At 40.0% G+C, this 20,015-nt stretch overlaps 1 protein-coding gene across 40 annotated transcripts in view; it reads left to right on the top strand.

The window, feature by feature from the left end:
* NRCAM (neuronal cell adhesion molecule) overlaps positions 1 to 20,015 on the top strand; it is a 312,039-nt gene that overhangs the window by 47,354 nt on the left and 244,670 nt on the right. For 37 of the 40 annotated variants that reach the window (XM_055392636.2, XM_055392655.2, XM_055392645.2 and 34 more), the window contains exon 2: positions 9,832 to 9,989. The exons of the other annotated variants lie outside the window; for them this stretch is intronic. The gene's annotated coding sequence lies outside the window, so the exon portion shown is untranslated. The remainder of the gene's footprint in view (positions 1 to 9,831; positions 9,990 to 20,015) is intronic. 40 annotated transcript variants of the gene reach the window in all.

The following is a 20,015-nucleotide window of genomic DNA, read 5'->3' as shown; positions in this document are numbered from 1 at the left end:
TAGGAGTGGGAGGTGCAATGCATTGAGCTGGTTATTGGAAGTTGCCAGATGGCTTTACTTTCCTTCCTATGCAGGATGTAAAATATGTCATCCATTTCTATTTAGAAAAAAACATTCAATGTTGTTTTGTTTTAGCTGAAGCAGTGATAGTGGTCAGCAGTCTGGAAATTCTGCCTTTTTGCAGGTTACATTTCTCTTAATGCTCTGCATGCGTTGATCCTAACCTCAAATTCCTGCCTAGCCTCCATCCTGTGACCAAAGCGAATCTCACTCCTCTGGGGCCGTGTGAGACTCCACAGCCACCTTCTCTTTCTAGGCAGGTGTTTTGTGCCTTCCCTCACACAAGCAGCTCCCTGAATATGTCACACCCCTCGTTCCCCAGCTCAAGTGCTCCATTCACCTAATTTCATTTTGCAATGCCTTGTGGAGGTAGGAGGCGACAAGGAATTGAGGAGGGTGACAGTCCCAGTTCTTCTCCTACCCGCCCCGCCTCTACAGTCATCCCACTGAACCCAAGGAGGGCATTTCTTTCTGAATGAGGGTCGGCTCCATTTCTTTCTCTTCTAATCCCTTTCAGGGAGTGCTCAGCTTGGTGAGGAATGAAACCCAATGCTCCATGGCCCCTTTCCAGCTGGGTGCAGTTCCAAACTGCATTCAAAGCCAACACTAATTATGTTCAAAGTTTCTTATTAGTAATGGAGTAAAGACATGTGTGAACTAATATTAAATATCAATTTTCCCTAATAAGAGGCTTTGGCTATTTTATTGTGGATATGGAGCTGTCTTGGTATCTGTATGTGAAGACACTGGCATAGAACCTTATATGTCAGGAGGGGAGGATGGTGCCCTCTGGCAGGAAGCTTCCAATTTTCCGGGACAGCTTTTCTCACATTCTTGCTAAAAAAAGCCTGTGCCCAGCTCAGCAGCTTGGCAAATAGAGCAAAACCTCCTGGATTTGAATGGCACTCATAGAGAATCCATGACCGCCAAATAGGGCCACAACAGGTTCATTTTTACATTTTCTCCATTTAGTTTTTCCTAGACAAATCAATATTTAACTAGTTTGTGGATTTAATCTAGTTTAAATTCATTTAAGAGAATGTTGGGCTCTTAAAAAGTGTCAGTTCCATACAAGCATATAATCTATGTGCTACCTAACATAGTACCTAGTACACGATAGGCGATTAAAGGTTGGATTTATGAATTATTATGAATCATTAAAGGAAGTCTCTAAATTTCTTTGCTGGGTGGCAGTTTTTTTTAAAAAAAGAAAACAAATCTGTTATTGTTTGTAGTTGAAAATGATAAAATCTCTTCTTTAAAAATATTCCCTTATCAATTTTATATCAATCACATCAATTTAAATTTGGAAAGATTCATTATATATTAGATTAATAGTTCTTGGCTTCACATTACAACCACCTGGAGAGTCCTACCCAAGACCAATTAAATCGGAATCTCAATTGTGGGCTTTGGCCATCTGGAGTTTTGCTTTTTTAACAGCTTTATTGAGATATAATTAAATACAACAAACTGCACATACTTAAAATGGACAATTTGATAAATTTTAACATACACCTGTGAAACCATCAACACAATCAAGATAGTAAACATATCACCTGTGGTTTTAAAACCAGCTCAGGTGATTCCCAAGTCCAGCAGAGCTGAGAACTACTGCAATAGAGCCTCAAAATCATGAGCTGGGTAAGCACATAACTTCTAGCTGTTCTTCCCTTCCAATCAGGCAGACTGCTCACTGTCAAACTACAGATCTACAGCAAATGGTGAGGGCAGGGCTGTGATGGGAGAAGGTGAGAAATAAGTGGGCATTTGGGCTGGCTGTGCTCTGAGCAGGTACTTGGCCTGAAATACTCTCGGTTCAGTTGATCCGAGATGAGATGAGATGAGAGAAATGGAACTTCACAGTTGAATAATGCTCCATATATCAGATTCCATATAACAATCTTACTGGTGGTTTTTCAGCCAGTGCTAGTAAAATAGCGCACCTTTAAAAAAATCATATAAAAAGTCAGCCAGTTGGAATAACATTAATATCCAGTATTAGGGCAGCGATTAAATAGATATGGTTTCTTTATATGGTAGAATATCATTCAGACACTAAAAATGATTTTATAGAATATTTAATGAGTTGGGGGAAATGTTCATGGTGTATGGTTAAGTGAGAATAGCAGGTTGATAAACCAGTGTGTGCTGAATGATACCACTTCTATTCTGAAAAAAGTGAATACAGACACACAAGAAAAATAAAAGACTTGGAAAACATACACCAAAACATGAACATGAACATGGAAGAAAATGTTTAAATTTCTTTTAAAAATTTTTCTTTATATTTTGGAAAATGAAAACAATTTTTTGATAAGAAAGAATAAATATTATTAAACATCAGCTGCAGAAATTCCCCACCTAAAAATGAATCCCTATCTAAAATAATCCAGTAGAAATGAAGGAAGAATATGAAAATCATTAGCATTCTAGCTTCATACTAGTATGCATTACCCAGTAGGCTCTCACTAAATGTTTCTTGAGTGATTTGAATAAATGACTGGAGCTAAGCAAAATAAACAAACTCCTGCTCAAGTTGGAACAAGTTCAGTTGCTTTTCAGAGTCATCAAAGCAAATTGTTTTGTTTATTCTATTAAACTCAAGTTCAAGGTTGCATGGCATTTGTATTACTGTTGAAGTGTGCTGGCATTTCATTTCATTTTGACTGACTCCAACTGTTTTCCAGTAAGAAGACTGGGCAATATGCAAATAAGCAGGTTGCTGCATATGGGCTGTTGTAATAGTTTTTGGCCATTTCAGAAAAGCTTCAATCTGAGGAGTGTTCTCTCCAACATGGAAGGAGACATGAAATGAGTCTCTGTATCCCTTACCATGTTGAAGTAGATTAAATTTTTATGATGTGCACAAAATGTGGCTGAAGTATAGTAGAAACTCCCTAATCCCTGTATATCTTATTCCCAACCCTTTACATGAGGCCTTGGCTCTGTTTACTCTTGCCAACTTGCAGCTTCACTCGCTTTCTTTGTCTGTTCTTATTACATGTCAGCCTACAGATGCGCTCAAATCTCCTCTGGCCTAAAATCACTTATCCTGCTTTTCCCTAGAGTTATCATTCTATATCTCCCCTTATTTTCCTGCCAGTGTCTCAATGAGGTCATTATTTACTGCCTGATTCCAGTCAGAAGTACTTTCTGTCTCCTTTGGACCACCTAAGCCCTTTATTTGTTGTTCACAGTATTTACCATGGTCACACCCTTACCCCTGTGCTAGGCCAGGAATAGTCCTATCTTTGATGCATTTCTCCTTCCACTTCTGAATTCCTGGGAACACAGCAGTCCCTTGGGGACTGGCTTCTTAGACTGTAAAGTATCTTTTAAATTTAAAAAAAAAAAAAAATTGTAGAGGCATTCTCACTATGTTGCCCAGGCTGGTCTTGAACTTCTGGGCCCAAGCAGTCCTCCCACCTTGGCCTTCCAGAGTGCTGGGATTATAGCCGTGAGCCACCACACCTGACCTAAGGTACCTCTTAATTCAAAAATATGAAAAGGTTTGTAGAGGCTGCTGGCTTTTTCCTGGAACTAATTTCCACTAAATGTCCCGTGTTTTTTCCACATATCAAACATATCTAAAGATACTGCTTTTCTAACTTTAACTAAAACGTAATGTCATCTAGTGGCTTTCCCTCCTCTTTGCAAAGTTTTTGTTTGTGTGTTTGCTTAATTCTTTGAGCAGAAATGGAAGAGGCCATGCCACAACAGGGTCAGAAAGACCTGGGTTCAAATGCCATCTCTGACATGGACAAGCTCCCTGACTTTGGGGTCTGTCACTAGACTTCTCTGTGCCTTAATATGTCCACGTATGAAATTGTTGCAATAATGTCCACCTTATGGGATTATTGTGAGGATTCAAAGAGGTGTTTGCAAGCCCTGAGTCCCAAGTATGGACCATGAAAACTACTCACTGATAGCCGGAGCACTTCCTTTCTTCCTGGCTCCTGCCTTTTTCATACCCGAAAACATGTTCAGAACAAAGAAGCTGCACTGAGGTGTGAATGCCCAGTAGCCAGTGAGTTTGTACGATGCAAACTGATATTCCAGCATATTGCTAAATCACTACACTTAATAAGCTTCCTGGGTATCCACTGTCAAATCACAAACCACAAATGTAAGGTCATGAATGCCAACAGTCTCTTCTCTCTGCTTTACTCAACCAGTGTGATCTGTCCACAGAATTTGAAATGACAGAAAATATACATAGCAAGTATTAAAGCAGCAGATGGTATTCATATGCCGCTAGCTCTCTGTGCTGCTAAGTCACTCACACATCCATAGTCATAGCGGAGGGGACGAGGAAAAAATCACATTTCCTTCTTTTCTTGGAATTGCCATCTTTTTCTCATCTCTGATGCCAATGTCTCCTCACAAGATTTCCAAGAGAAGAAAAGTCTCACTGTTCTGGAAATGCCAGAAAACGTTCCAAAACTTGCTTAGCGTTCTTCCTAGCAACAAATCCAACAACTTCCTCCACATTCGGGTGGCATGGCTCTCACTGTGTTTATCACTTTCTGCCCCCAACTAGCTGTACAACCTTGGACCATTAGTCGTCTTTCTGTGCCTCAGTTTTCTCATCTATTAGATGGGGATATTGAAATTGCGTACCTCATTAAGTTGTCATGAGGATCAAATATATGCCAACCAGTTTTAACGGTATTTAGGATGGAGTAAGCACTCAACATATTGCTATGTGTTCATTTTGCCTGCATAACTAATGGATGAACCTATGGGTCAGTGGATGTGGACTAAGAATTACAAAATACTTGTAGTCTTGGTTTTGCCACCTACTAGCTATGATGAGCCATTGAGAAGTTCCTTACTGAAACTTATTTTTTAAATCTGTAAAATGCTAGAAAAACAACGTTTTCAGTATTAAATGAGATTACCTCTATGAAAAATAAGCCTCAAAATGCCATAGAACATAAATTGGTATTATCTCCTATCTCTGTTCTTGAGCAGGAGCTGCCAAGTCTTAGAGTCTTTGCATTTCTTGTGGCACCTAATGGGTCTACAACACGTTGTTGAAGGAAAAGTTTACCCATTCAGAACAACTGAGAAGAAGGAAGCAAGCCAGAAAGGCCTCTCAATGGTCATCAGAGATGGCGTGAAATTCACACATTCACTCGTGCTTTTTTAATAGGCTCGTGCATCGGGCTCTCCCTCTGAGGCACTTCACTTTTACTTTACCCAGAGTCAGCCTGGAGAGGACCAGGCATATCCAATTAGTGGAGTGAGGCTGGGTTAAATTGCTCTGGGCAGGCATACTGACCACCTGAGAAGTGGCACCTGACTATAATGGTAGAGTCAGAAAAACTAAGAAAAGCAGCCAGGAGAACTTAAAAAGCCCTTCGGTGTGAGACTTTTTACCATAAGGAGAGATCCCATGAGGCTGACTGAGAACTAAATTAGACAAAAGCAGTTGAGATCTTCTTCAGAGAACAATTTCACTTTGGCAAGGGGATACCAATGACCTAAAATGACAGATTCTGCTAATTTCCATGATTGCCTCAGGGAAGGTTGAAGCTAACTTGGCTCTGTTTTTGCAATATGTTTCTCAAACATAACTTCTTGGTCGACTGCACAGGTAATTACTCCAGCCACAAAGTTCATCTTGCCAATTATCTCAACTACGGCCTCATTTTCTCTAATGATGCCAAAACCTCATTCTTCTGGGTTTTGCAGTCTCTGACGAGTAAATGTTAAAACCTTTATCCAGCAAATGAATTGCTTGGTCATGTCCATTTATGTAGCTTATTACATTTTCAGGATAATTGGCAATCAACTTAGAGTATTGGTAATTATTAATTTTAAGTAATGACATACACTAAAATAAATTTATTTACTAACAATTTGATTTTCAAATTTTTATACTACTGTTTGCTCTCTAAAATTGTGTCCAATTTGGTATGTCCAAATATGGCATCTGGAATAAAGGGGTTGCTGAACACACCATTATAAGAAAGAAAAAGCATAAGGTTAAAGTGGAACAGAATAAAACCTTAATTAAACAGAAGCCAACTAACAGGTGTGCTTGAATATTATGTTTATTACATATCTCACTTTTATGAGAAAGGGTAAAACCACAAAAGGAATGCTTCAAAAAGCTTCTTTTAAACCAGAACTTAGGGTCAGTCTGTAGTAAGAAGAGCAGAAACCACGAGTTCTAGACCTGCCTCCACCACTAACAGTACGACCTTGGGCTTGCTAAGTGCTTCTCGACCCTGCCTGTGCATTAGCACCACTGGGTAAGCTTTTAAAAAGTATCGATGGCTGGGCCACATCCAGACCAAATAAATCCCTGACCAATTAAATCAGAATCTCAGGTGGAATGGCATGCAACTGTCAATATTTTGCAAAAGAAAGTCAGGGAAGATATTCTTTGATGACCCCTCTAGCTCTAACATTCTGTCTTTTCTACACTTTTGGCACCTGACAACTCATTTGTTTTAAAATAGATAAAATTTAAATTGATAGTATCCAAAACTTTAGAACCCTATAAATAGTTCCCATTTTCAGGAGGCGGGAACTCAGAGTCAAGAGGTACAGTGACTTACACAAGGTCCAAGCAAAGCAGCAGCGTGAGAATGGGGTCAGGTCTTCTAGGGAGGAGAAAGCCAGGTGGATCATGAGCTGGGGCCAGACACAACTCTGTTTCAGGATGGGCTGGGTATGATCCAAAGACATGAGCCACACTGATGACTAGGAAGTGATGAGGCTCGTGGCTCTCTGGGCAGGGATGCATAAACACAGGGTTCCTGCTTTTTAAGGAACTACAGGCCAGGTCCAGTGGCTCACGCTTGTAATCCCAGCACTTTGGGAGGCCGAGGTGGGCAGATCACCTGAGGTCAGGAATTCGAGACAAGCCTGATCAACAACCCCATCTCTACTAAAAAATACAAAAACGCCTGTAATCCCAGCTACTCGGGAGGCTGAGGCATGAGAATCACTTGAAGGCAGGAGGCAGAGGATTTAGTAAGCCGAGATGGCGCCACTGCACCAGCCTGGGCAACAGAGCAAGACTCCATCTCAAAAACAAAGGAACAATAGCAGGCAGGGCACAGTGGCTCACACCTGTAATCCCAGCACTTTAGGAGGCTGAGGCAGGTGGATCACTTGAGCCCAGGAGTTCCAGACTAGTCTGGGCAACATGAAGAAACTGTCTCTACAAACAAAAAAAAAAAAATTATCTGGGTGTGGTGGTGCGCACCTGTGGTCCCAGCTACTCCAGAGGCTGAGGTGAGAGGATGGTTTGAGCCAGTGAGGAGGAGGCTGCAGTGAGCCAAGATCATGCCACTGCACTCCAGCCTGGGCAACAGAGGAAGATCCTGTCTCAAAAACAAAAACAACAGAAAATAGTAATCTTAGTAGCTAAACTACTGAGCACCCTCTATGAGCTAGACACTGTGCCAAGAAGTGCTTTCGTTCTCACAGGAACTCTCTGACCTGGGTACTATTATCATTGCCAATGTATCAATGAGGAAACTGAAGCCAAGAGAGATGAGTCTTGTCTCAAAAATGATGGACCTCGAATTTTAGAATTTTAACAAAGCTACTCTCTCTCCCGACCATGTGTTGCCTCAAAGAAATACAACTCCCTTGCAGGCTGGAGGCAAGGCTGCTCTGCCCTGATATCTACTTTATCTTTTTTGTCTCTCAATGCATTCTCACACTGGAAAGTGGAAACAGAAGCCTCCTGGAGTCTCCATGGTGTGGTGCTGTCAGATTTTCTCAGGCTAAACAATTAAATTTCTGTTGAGAGAGAATTAACATTTTATGGAATAACTTTTATTCTTACACACACACTTCCAAATTAGTACACTTTGGATGCTGAGATTTAACTGTTTTGGAGAAGTTCAGCTCAGGCAGCCATCAGAAGAGTCATCACTGAAAACTGCTCTAAATAACTCAGTCCATCATGATATCTGAGTTTAAATGCCCAACTGAAATCTCTGGAACATCATTCACAATTCATGGGTAAACAATTTTCCTAACATTCTTACATTCATCTTCTATCCTCTTAAGAGAAGTATCCATGTCGCAGTTTGCTGTCCCATTACATTTACATTAGGTAAATTATTTCTTTTATTTGTACAGCATTGTTATTTACTGTAATAAAATCTAATTTACAAATATGTTGCATATGAAATATATTTTAAGAGGCTAATGCAAAAGCATTACTGTTTCTGACACCTTAGGCATATCCTAATTATACTGTGTCAGAATTATCTTCATAGCTCATTTTAATAATAATGTGAAAAGATGGTTTTCATTAGACACATCTGGGAAGAAACAGAAGAGTGGTATTAAAAATAAAAACACAATTTTGGGAGACAGAAGGAGCCTGGAAGGTCACTAAATCCAACCATCTATCTGCCTGTAGCCCATTCCATTTTTAGGAAATTCTATATGAAGCTGAATCTCTCTTCCTGTAGCTTTGACTTATTGCTCACAATTCTGGCCGTTGGAGCCAAACCCAGGTTCATATTCTAATGTTAACTTCCCCAACCACAGCCCACTGTTCAGAAAAACAAAGATAATCTATTGTTTTGGTAGAGGTGCTGCTTGGATCAGGAGTGAGCACCTTAGAGGCTGGTGGATGACCCAGGAGTTAGCTTTGTGCAGAGATACGCTAGAACAAAGACAATAGTAAGACGAATTGATCAAACCAGCTCTTTCTGGGATTTAGTTGGATGTTGGGAGTCAGAGGAGAACCTACTAAATATGCAGAGATAGCAGAAAGACCATAGGAGAGACCATGTGAAAGGTGTCAGTCCCTTGAGTCATCTCAAACCGAACTTTCTACTTTACAGATCCAAACAGGGCAGCTGTGCGGTAAGCCCCTCCTCCTTAGAGTGTCTTGAGTGAGTTGCTGTTTTCTTTGGCCCAGAGTGCCCAAATTCATACAGACTAAGATTACAGCACTCCATTTACTGCCATTCTTACAGCTACATTTCAGACTGACAGTTAATATTTCTCTAATCTTTTTGTAGGTCTTTTTGTTAGAAACAAATGAAGCCTTTATTTTCACAACATCAATATTTCACCTTCTTAGATTGGGTCCATTATCCCAACCTGCTAAAAACTTTTGACTTCCCAGTCTTGTCCTTAAATATTCATTATGCCATCATCTATGAGTTAGACAAGAACACTATCTAGCAAAACATTAATGCTACTAATAAAAATTTAAAAATTATAATGGTGTGTTCAGCAACCCCTTTATTCCAGATGCCATATTTTCTTACCGCCTTCAAAGCCACCTCTAAAATATAATTGCATTGCTGAGTTCCTCTCTGACATTGTCAACCTTGATCAAATACTTAGTTCTTCATTGTTTGTTCTTTTCAGTCTGTATTAGATTCTTCCCCGCCACGGCCTGTTGTTGATGTGATTATAAAGCACGGTGTATTCCCATGAAGCATCAGAGTAGAATAAGATCAAGTGCCTTTTTTTTCTTTTTGATTTGTGTACACAGTTGTTTCCTGCTATTTAGGGGTAATTCAGACTTCTGTCCTACACTGCAATGTAATTGGAATTATGTTACCTATTTTCATTACCTGTTCCCATTAAGTTGCTTAAAATTTCTTAGACATTGATGTCATTAAGTACAATACTTTGTTAAAATTAATCATGGAATTTGATATATAGTAAGTCCCCCTTGTCATTTTTTAGTACTATAGTAGGATGAAATCTCAGCTTAATAGAATTAACCCAAAACAATTTACATTGTCCTGTGTTACTTTTTTTCTTTTTCAGGAATCTTTGTGACATTCTCTCTCAGCATTCTTTATCCCCTGTTTGCTGAAGACTTCGACCAAAGCTGGTCTTAGCTGTTGGCATTCTCCTGAGAAAAGGATAGCTTCAGAAATCAGAAAAACATTTGGGAGGTGTCTAGCCCAGTGGACCTTCTGAAGGTGAGAGTGAATTAGTTCTCTCTTTGTCTTTACAAGACTGAATTAACTGGTCTGTCTTCCAAAATCTACTTGGAAAGTAGTGAAAAGAGGGAAACAGGTTATTGAAAATTTTTTATAAACAATTGATAGTTTCTCTTTTTTGGGAAAACTTTTTAGTAAATATGGAGGAAACCAATTGGCTATTTTGACCGAACAGGAACTTTGTTTGAAGTTGGAGCTCTGATCTTATGAAGATCTATCTGAACATACACACACACACACACACACACAAACACACACACCCCTTTTAAAAATCAATAATGTTTCCCTTTTCGGAGAAATTTCTTATGTATTTAGGGTCTCTATCAGCCTCAATGTCTGCCTTACCCTACCTTCTTGGGTTGTTTTAAGGATCAAACGATATAACTTTTATGAAAACACTTTGTAAACCATGAGGTATTATTTGCATAAGTAAGAAGAACAATTTTTACTTTTCCTAAACATTTATAATCCTCAGAAATACTCTCATACCCACCAATATATTTTTCCCCATAGTTTCATTTATTTTCAGTTCAGTTCAGTAAACATTGCTAGGCTCTCAAGAAGCAAAGGTGATAAGTCCTTGCCTTCAAGGAATATCTGCCAAATGCAAGAGACAGGCACATAAATAGATATGACCAACTTCTATATGATAAAAGTATATTGAGGGTGCATTAAGGAATGGAAAAGGCAGCTAATGCAGTCTGGGGCCAGAGGGCTGTGTGTAAAAGCAGGCTTCCTAGAGGAGATGTCCCCTAAAATGGCTCCTGAAAGTGGAGTAGGAGTTAGGTAAAGAGCAGGGTGGGGTGGACAAGGGCATTGCAGGTAGGAGCAGTGGGATAGGGGTGTGAAATCCATGTGAGAAAGTAAGAAGTTATGGCATATGTGTGAAAGGAAGGTGAGCAGGAAGCACTGAGGTGTTATCAGCTGGAAGTCATTGGCATTTTATGTGTATTACACTGGAGGAAGTATAGAGAATGAACTAGAGCAATATTGAAGGAAGGAAATATGCATTTTGTAATTATATGGGGGAGAGCGAGGAGAACTAGAATTTGGCTAGAAGCAGCATCGAATAGAGAAAGAAAGGGGAATTTGAAAGAGCTGGATTTGGTGGTTGATTGGGCATGGGAAGTAGGAAAATGTCAGGGCTTGGGATTCTTGGATTTCTGATGTGGGTGACTGAGAACATTATGACGCCAGAAGGGGAATTTAGGAGAGAAGCAGATTTATTCTTGGGAAGGGAAGGACTTTGAAGTATATAAGGGACATCTAGATAGAAATATCCGTCAGACAGCTGGAAGTGTAAGTGTGGAGGTAAGGGGAAGATTCAGAACTAGAAACATTCACTTGGGAGTTATAGGCAATGGTTAAAAATATTTTCTTAATTGTGTATTTGATTTTTGTATTTAAGCCTTCAATATTATTCATTTATTTACTGAAAGCACAACTTACCACATTCTCTATTTTCATTTTATTCTGACATTATCTGCTGTTTCATTTGTATCTGTAGTTTTTCTTCTTATTTTCTTGGCATAATAAATTAGGATTTTTTTTCCTAGAGACAAATATGGTGACCTTTCCAGTTTGATAAAAGGAAATTCAAAGCAGTCTTTAACAAACAGTGTGAACCCTAAAGTTAAGGACAGTAACAAGCCAGTGCTATTCTCCATTTTAATTCACAATAGCTACAGCAATTATTTAAGAAAGGAGCTTTGCTTTCTCAAATGTCATTCTTTTTCAGTATCAATCATGATTTTTTGTCAAATTCTCACTTTCATTGCTCTGCCGAGTGTTTCAGCATTGCTTATGGGAGACTGAGAGGGTCTTTCTTGCATTCTTCAGTGGGGTGGTGTTAGGGCCCCTCCCTTTGGGTCTTCTCAGCATCCACCCAGGACATGGTTGAGGCCTGTTATAACAGAGCCTGCACTGTTTGAGAGCAAGTCCACCCAAGTTAGACTGCTGAAATTCATTCTCACAGCCTTCTTTGAGGGAATGTCTGGGGTAAAAATTTCAAATTCAAATAATACTTACAACAGTACTATTTTGAGTGAATTTTATTTGATTACTGTGGTCTTAATTAGCTTACTGATTTTTTTCCTTAATACCCATTGGAAAGCTACAAAATGCTCGATTTTTACTCTCTGTAGTTCACTACCATCTTTCCAGGAACTTTAAAGGTCCACGAATCTGTCACTTTTTCATACACAAGAAAAATAATTTGAGGCAAAATTAAGTAACTTACTTAACACTAACAGCTGGAACCAGAGTCCTGGTCTCCTGAATCTCACTCTGCCTTTTCCAGCTCATCTTTTTTTTCTCTTATTCTAAATCTTTATTGAGCTGTAAAGTTATCTATATGTCTTAAAATAGGGAATTGAATTAAGTAAATCAGTTCACACCAATGACACTTGCTTTGGTTAATCAATCTAGATGCAACAATCAGATTCTCTTTTAATACTTGAGGCTCTGATTAAGGCTTTGTTATTTTTAAATTTTATAGTTTTTAATTTTTAACATAGATTTTGTTTTTGGCAGCCTTTATTTCTCTAGACTGGTTTTACCAGTGAAATGAAAGATTGGAACAGAATCAAACCACCTGTGTTTAAATTCTAGTTAAAAAAGACATCAGTGACTTTAAAACCAACACTTTTAGGCACAGGATATTACCTTTTTTGTTCATTTTTTAATTCACACATAATGATTATACATATTTCATATACAAATTACTCATATTTACAGGTGATATTTGATACATGCATACACTGTGTAATGATTAAATCAGATTAATTGGGTATATCCATCACCTCAAACATTTATGATTTCTTTGTGTTGGGAACATTAGAAATCTTTCTTCTGGCTATTTTGAAATATACAATAAATTGTGGTTAATTACAGTCATCCAGAAAGCACAAGATATTTCTCATTTGGTCAATTACATTGCAATCTACTGTGAGTTTTATGTGTAGAGGATGAATTTATGGAAACGCTGCATTAGTATAATTTGGAATGACGGCACATACATGCGAGTTGTAGGTGGTCTTGAAGACAATGAATTGTTCTCTGAAGTCCACAGAATGGTCAGTCTTTACTGTGAAACCAGTGGGCTGTAAATTATCAGAGTGCGTATACAAAACATGATTCACTCATCCCGAAAGCTGCCAGTAACAAAAGAAGTTTCTACTCATTTATGCGCAGAACACAAAGAATATTTCTCCCTGTTTCAATCTTTTTTGCCTCTATTTTCTCTCTGTCTCTATGAATCTTTTTCTGTCTCACTCATATTCGCTGCATGATAGACACACACTAATATGATGTCTCTAAAACGTGAGACCCTTGGTTTGTGGAACTGGTAGTGGAAACAGCATGTTGTGGATAAGGGGTGAGTGCTGTGGGGAGACATTGGCATTTGCTAAATGTTTGCCCTGTGTATCGCTTGGCTGCATTGGGCAGAACAACAGTATGAGCAGGGATGAATAGATATGGAAAGTATTGCAGACTGTGAACACAAGATGGTATGATGGCTGCGAAAGGGGAGGTCAGCTTTCACCACTGTTATCTGACTTGGTGGTGGTCTTCTTCTGAACTATCTTACCATGGGTGAAGGACAGAATGCAACCATATTAGGTGGCTGCTTTCTGCTTGGATTCCAAAGTGAGTGTCATCGTGCAAGCAAAGCAATGCATGCAATTTATGTTAGTTTTGGAGTTGCCACTTAGGAGTATTCAGAGTTTGGAACAGCACTGGAGACTGCCTTCCTTGTACCCTGTGGTTAGAGAACAGCATTCTACAAGGGGAGGGTTGTATGGGAAAACTCCTATTGGGAAGTGGAAGGCATGGGTGAGTTGCCGGGGTGACACTTTTGCATGGGCAGTATTCCAACAGGCTCAGATCATATTTAACAGTAAAATGTGTTGCTGTGTGCCCTTTTATAATGTGGGGTTTTAAAAAGAAAGAGGAAAGGAAATGCTGAGCTACTAACTTTGGGTACAAATTCAATCCCATCATAGAGATCGCAGACTTTACATCAGCAATTCGTGGGCCATTTTGGTGGAGGACAATGACAACAGATTTCTAATCAGATAATGTCCTGCTACATTTGAATTTTCACTCTCCACTGCCTTTTGTTGTCTGGGTACTTTTGAAATTATTCTTGATTCAGGTTTATTATTAACTTTTGAACCCTAGCTACTGCACTAATACCTTGCTACTCATGAAAATGAGAATGGTGACTAGAGAATTTGTTTTTGCCTTAGTTAATAGAATAGCAAGACAGCATGATATGGATTAATGACTCTTCACATTTTCTCATAATATAAGCTGAATTCATTTTCCCTTGGGGATTTATTTCTAATTCATGCCCTAATAAAACCATTCTTGCCAGTTGTTGACTTTCTAGCTTTTTAAAAGCATCTGCATAATGGATAAGTAGATAACAATAAATAATAAATAATTTTGATCTTAAACTTTAAAAACATGTTTATTGTTCTTATTTTAAAATGGAAAAATAAAACAACTTCCTCTTCACAATCAGTAGTATAAGTATCTGTGCTATTTGTTTTAGGCAAGAACCATCCTGAGGCAATTGTATCTTTTAATGTATAAGACCTATGAGGAAAGATTGAGGATAAAAAAAAGATTGAGGATGCAGAACTACTAACAGGGTTCTGTTCACCCAACATAACATAAATGTCCTTCATTTAGAGGACATGTACATTATTGATAGAATTATTCCAAAATCCCAATATCCACCTGGATAATAACTATCCATTACCAGTATTTCAAATTATTGTCTCTCCTTTTCTGTTTCCCCTCCTTGCTATCAGGGGTTTCATGTTTTATTTAGTGTCATCATATTAGTATGTGTGTATCACAGAGAATGTAAATGAGAAAGACAGAGGCAGAGACAAAGACAGAAAGAGGCAAAGAGAGAGACTAAGAGGAGAGAGAAATACTCCTCTTGCCCTACACATAAACCAAAGCAGTATTTGAAGTTCTTTTCTCCCCTCAGTCTGATTTCTTTGACTTATTTGGCCTTAAAATGATATAATCTGTAACTCAGAATCCATAAACAGGTTCACAGGGCCACATCCTGAGTGGGGGATCAGAAGACACAGTCACTGTGGTAGAGCTGTGATGTGCCACTCAGATCCCCTGCCCTTTCCTGACTGAAGCACTCTTTCTCCAGCTTCTTGGAGTGTTGACAGCTGATGGCTCACTTAGGTCCTTCCTTTTGGGGATTGTCCTCTGCCTTCAGCTAATCAGAGCTGCCTCACCCAAGATTATACTGTTTGCCCCAGGCCCATGTGCATTCAATGAGTGGTCAACTTGGGAACACAAAGGCTCTTGACTCAGTTCAGGACAATGTGTAGGACCTGAAAGGTTGGCAGAGAGGTTTACGGCCCAACTTCTCTGACTCCCTTGTCCTGTTTTGTGCACTCCCCTTGGGGTTGTGCTCAGGAGCCCTCACCAGTAAAAATCCTGCCTGCAGATCTTCATCTCAGAGCCTGGTTCCAGAGAAACCTGAACTGCAGCAATCACCATACGTGGGCCATGTGATGTACCACGTGTGTGTATGAGGATGGGATTACCTATCTTCATAGTACTGTGATAACGTACTGGCTCTGGAATCACAATCAAGATCTGTGACAATCTAGCCCAGGCACTTACTATAAAAAATCAAAGAGGGGAGGGTTCCAAGATGGCTGAATAGGAACAGCTCCAGTCTGCAGCTCCCAGCGTGAGCGACACAGAAGACGGTTGATTTCTGCATTTCCAACTTAGGTACTGGGTTCATCTCACTGGGGCTTGTCGGACAGGGGTGCAGGACAGTGGGTGCAGCCCACTGAGTGAGAGCCGAAGCAAGGTGAGGCATCACCTCACCTGGGAAGCGCAAGGGGTCAGGGAATTCCCTTTCCTAGCCAAGGGAAGCTGTGACAGATGGCACCTGGAAAATCGGGTCACTCCCATCCTAATACTGCGCTTTTCCAAAGGTCTTAGCAAACGGCACACCGTTTATATTATATATAAACAGAGATTATATCTGGCACCTGGCTCGGAGGGTCCCACGCCCACAGAGCCTCGCTTGTTGCTAACACAGCAGTCTGAGATCGATCTGCAAGGTGGCAGCGAGGCTGGGGGAGGGGCGCCCACCATTACTGAGGCTTGAGTAGATAAACAAAGCTGCCGGGAAGCTCGAACTGGGTAGAGTCCACCTCAGCTCAAGGAGGCCTGCCTGCCTCTGTAGATTCCACCTTTGGGGGCAGGGCATAGCTGAACAAAAGGCAGCAGAAACTTCTGCAGACTTAAATGTCCCTGTCTGACAGCTTTGAAGAGAGTAGTGGTTCTCCCAGCACAGAGTTTGAGATCTGAGAATGGACACACTGCCTCCTCAAGTGGGTCCCTGACCCCCCGAGTAGCCTAACTGGGAGGCACCCCCCAGTAGGGGCAGACTGACACCCCATACGGCTGGGTACCGCTCTGAGACGAAGCTTCCAGAGGAATGATCAGGCAGCAACATTTGCTGTTCTGCAATATTCGCTGTTCTCTAGCCTCTGCTGATACCCAGGCAAACAGGGTCTGAAGTAGACCTCCAGCAAACTCCAACAGACCTGCAGCTGAGGGTCCCGACTGTTAGAAGGAAAACTAACAAACAGAAATGACATCCACACCAAAACCCGATCTGTACGTCACCATCATCAAAGACCAAAGGTAGATAAAACCACAAAGATGGGGGGAAACCAGAGCAGAAAAGCTGAAAATTCTACAAATCAGAGCGCATCTTCTCCGAAGGAACACAGCTCCTTGCCAGCAGCAACGGAACAAAGCTGGAGGGAGAATGACTTTGACGAGTTGAGAGAAGAGGGCTTCAGACGATCAAACTTCTCTGAGCTAAAGGAGGATGTTCAAACCCATCGCAAAGAAGCTAAAAACCTTGAAAAAAGATTAGATGAATGGCTAACTAGAATAACCAGTGTAGAGAAATCCTTAAATGACCTGATGGAGCTGAAAACCACGGCACGAGAACTACGTGACGCATGAACAAGCATCAGTAGCTGATTTGATCAACTGGAAGAAAGGGTATCAGTGATTGAAGATCAAATGAATGAAATGAAGTGAGAAGAGAAGTTTAGAGAAAAAAGTAAAAAGAAACGAAGCCTCCAAGAAATATGGGACTATGTGAAAAGAGCAAATCTACGTCTGATTGGTATACCTGAAAGTGACGAGGAGAATGGAACCAAGTTGGAAAACACTCTGCAGGATATTATCCAGGAGAACTTCCCCAACATAGCAAGGCAGGCCAACATTCAAATTCAGGAAATACAGAGAACGCCACAAAGATACTCCTAAAGAAGAGCAACTCCAAGACACATAATTGTCAGATTCACCAAAGTTGAAATGAAGGAAAAAAGGTTAAGGGCAGCCAGAGAGAAAGGTTGGGTTACCCACAAAGGGAAGCCCATCAGACTAACAGCGGATCTCTCGGCAGAAACTCTACAAGCCAGAAGAGAGTGGGGGCCAATATTCAACATTCTTAAAGAAAAGAATTTTCAACCCAGAATTTCATATCCAGCCAAACTAGGCTTCATAAGTGAAGGAGAAATAAAATCCTTTACTGACAAGCAAATGCTGAGAGATTTTGTCACCACCAGGCCTGCCTTACAGGAGCTCCTGAAGGAAGCACTAAACATGGAAAGGAATAACTGGCACCAGCCACTGCAAAAACATGCCAAATTGTAAAGACCATCAAGGCTAGGAAGAAACTGCATCAACTAATGAGCAAAATAACCAGCTAACATCATAATGACAGGATCAAATTCACACATAACAATATTAACCTTAAATGTAAATGGGCTAAATGCTCCAATTAAAAGACTGGCAAATTGGATAAAGAGTCAAGACCCATCAGTGTGCTGTATTCAGGAAACCCATCTCACGTGCAGAGACACACATAGGCTCAAAATAAAGGGATGGAGGAAGATCTACCAAGCAAATGGAAAACAAAAAAAAAAAGCAGGGGTTGCAATCCTGGTCTCTGATAAAACAGACTTTAAACCAACAAAGATCAAAAGAGACCAAGAAGGCCATTACATAATGGTAAAGGGATCAGTTCAACAAGAAGAGCTAACTATCCTAAATATATATGCACCCAATATATATTTAGGAGCACCCAGATTCATAAAGCAAGTCCTTAGTGACCTACAAAGAGACTTAGACTCCCACACAATAATAATGGGAGACTTTAACACCCCACTGTCAACATTAGACAGATCAACAAGACAGAAAGTTAATAGGGATATCCAGGAATTGAACTCAGCTCTGCACCAAGCGGACCTAATAGACATCTACAGAACTCTCCACCCCAAATCAACAGAATATACATTCTTCTTAGCACCACACCACACTTATTCCAAAATTGATTACATAGTTGGAAGTAAAGCAGTCCTCAGCAAATGAAAAGGAGCAGAAATTATAACAAACTGTCTGTCAGACCACAGTGCAATCAAACTAGAACTCAGGATTAAGAAACTCATTCAAAACTGCTCAACTACATGGAAACTGAACAACCTGCTCCTGAATGACTACTGGGTACATAATGAAATGAAGACAGAAATAAAGATGTTCTTTGAAACCAATGAGAACAAAGACACAACATACCAGAATCTCTGGGACACATTTAAAGCAGTGTGTAGAGAGAAATTTATAGCACTAAATGCCCACAAGAGAAAGCAGGAAAGATCTAAAATTGACACCCTAACATCACAATTAAAAGATCTAGAGAAGCAAGAGCAAACACATTCAAAAGCTAGCAGAAGACAAGAAATAACTAAGATCAGAGCAGAACTGAAGGAGATAGAGACACAAAAAACCCTTCAAAAAATCAATGCATCCAGGAGCTGGTTTTTTTAAAAAATCAACAAAATTGATAGACTGCTGGCAAGACTAATAAAGAAGAAAAGAGAGAAGAATCAAATAGATGCAATAAAAAATGATAAAGGGGTATCACCACCGATTCCACAGAAATACAAACTACCACCAGTATTTTCTGATGGTAAATCGGAAAATGGTAAAACACCTCTACACAAATAAACTAGAAAATCTAGAAGAAATGGATAAATTCCCCGACACATATACCCTCCCAAGACTAAACCAGGAAGAAGTTGAATCCCTGAATAGACCAATAACAGACTCTGAAATTGAGGCAATAATTAATAGCCTACCAACAAAAAAAGTCCAGGACCAGATGGATTCATAGCCAAATTCTACCAGAGGTACAAGGAGGAGCTGGTACCATTCCTTCTGAAACTATTCCAATCAATAGAAAAAGGGAATCCTCCCTAAGTCATTTTATGAGGCCAGCATCATCCTCATACCAAAGCCTGGCAGAGACATAACAAAAAAGAGAATTTTAGACCAATATCCCCGATGAATGTCGATGCAAAAATCCTCAATAAAATACTGGCAAACCGAATCCAGCAGCACATCAAAAAGCTTATCCACCATGATCAAGTGGGCTTCATCTCTGGGATGCAAGGCTCATTCGACATACACAAATCAATAAACATAATCCAGCATATAAACAGAACCAAAGACAAAAACCACATGACTATCTCAATAGATGCAGAAAAGGCCTTTGACAAAATTCAACAGCCCTTCATGCTAAAAACTCTCAATAAATTAGATATTGTTGGGACATATCTCAAACTGATAAGAGCTATTTATGACAAACCCATAGCCAATATCATACTGAATGGACAGAAACTGGAAGCATTCCCTTTGAAAACTGGCACAAGACAGGGATGCCCTCTCTCACCACTCCTATTCAACATAGTGTTGGAAGTTCTGCCCAGGGCAATCAGGCAGGAGAAAGAAATAAAGGGTATTCAGTTAGGAAAAGAGGAAGTCAAATTGTCCCTGTTTGCAGATGACATGATTGTATACTTAGAAAACCGCATCATCTGAGCCCAAAATCTCCTTAAGCTGATAAGCAACTTCAGCAAAGTCTCAGGA

This window comes from Gorilla gorilla, chromosome 6 (genome assembly GCF_029281585.2).
Source record: "Gorilla gorilla gorilla isolate KB3781 chromosome 6, NHGRI_mGorGor1-v2.1_pri, whole genome shotgun sequence".
In the NCBI taxonomy this organism is placed as follows: domain Eukaryota; kingdom Metazoa; phylum Chordata; class Mammalia; order Primates; family Hominidae; genus Gorilla; species Gorilla gorilla.
Note: the sequence above shows the minus strand (reverse complement) of the source record. Positions and strands in the feature narration are given on the sequence as shown.